We start from the raw sequence: 1163 nt of genomic DNA on the forward strand, positions 1-1163 counted from the left end.
TTTTTCCCCAATATTTCCTTTTAAGTATCTTTTATCCGATTTTCCTACTTTCCTTTTTTTTCTCTTCGGAATTCTCCTTAAATTTATCCCACGGTGAGTGTAAAGGCTGGCGCAATAATTTACCGAGCTGTAAGAAAATCAGGAGCGAAAGTGCCTGGAAATTAACTGAGATCAAATTAGTCATGATATAGAGTACCCTCGAAATCGGAACGTGGCTGCCTGAAGGCAAGGGACACTACTAAGTAGGAAAAACTCGTCTCATCCATAAGAATCATTTGCACTACAGGTTGAAGAACAAGTAGTCGACTACCCCTGAGACCTTGCAAGGGAAAACAAAGAAGAAGAAAAGTAAAAACCCAGACTACAGAAAAAGAGAACTTACTTTACTTTTACTTTTTTCTTCCGCTTGTACCAGTGGGTGTCGCGGGGAGACACAGGCGTCGTGTCTGCAGCAAGGCGAGTGGCCTGTAGGAGGGACATCCCGTGAGTCTCCTTTTATTTTCTTGAGCAATAGTAATATCCACTGCCGGCCTGCTAAGCCAGTCGCAGTTTCACCAGAGCCCCTTTAGCCAGCAACGTTTAGGGGTGACCCGGGTCGGCCTTCACGTTTAGCGTAACGCCTCAGTGACATAAAGTCACACCGTACTTCACATAGACCCAGCTATCTAGCATCTGCGTTTGTTGCCACAAAAATTTAACAAATAAGGACGCGTATCGTCCTATCCGAAGATTGGTTGTTTTAACCCTAAACGTGTGTAATTCAAGAAAAAGTAGGCCTACAGGATATTACGTGTAAATAATGGAATCACACACAATTGGGGTGTGCCAGTGTCTGTATTCGGTTTTGGTGGAGACACCCTCTAACATAACACATTTGTATTTTTAAAAGGGTAGGAACAGCATCAAATTAAATGACATTTCTCTGTATAAACAAACACACAAAAAAAGAAAAACAAATCATCAGAACAATTTTTAGAAAAATTAACACAGCAACAAATTAAACCACGGCAAAGAGGGAAAAATAACAGACAGCATTATAAATAGTATGTATATTTAATGTACTTATATTCTCCGCGTGAAAATAAATACACAGGGACATCTTAAAACTTATCAAAATACATGTCTAATATGTTATGAAGTAGGTTGTTTGTTGGGGGGGTTTG

Source organism: Aplysia californica, unplaced genomic scaffold (genome assembly GCF_000002075.1).
Source record: "Aplysia californica isolate F4 #8 unplaced genomic scaffold, AplCal3.0 scaffold00366, whole genome shotgun sequence".
Taxonomy (NCBI): Eukaryota; Metazoa; Mollusca; class Gastropoda; order Aplysiida; family Aplysiidae; genus Aplysia; species Aplysia californica.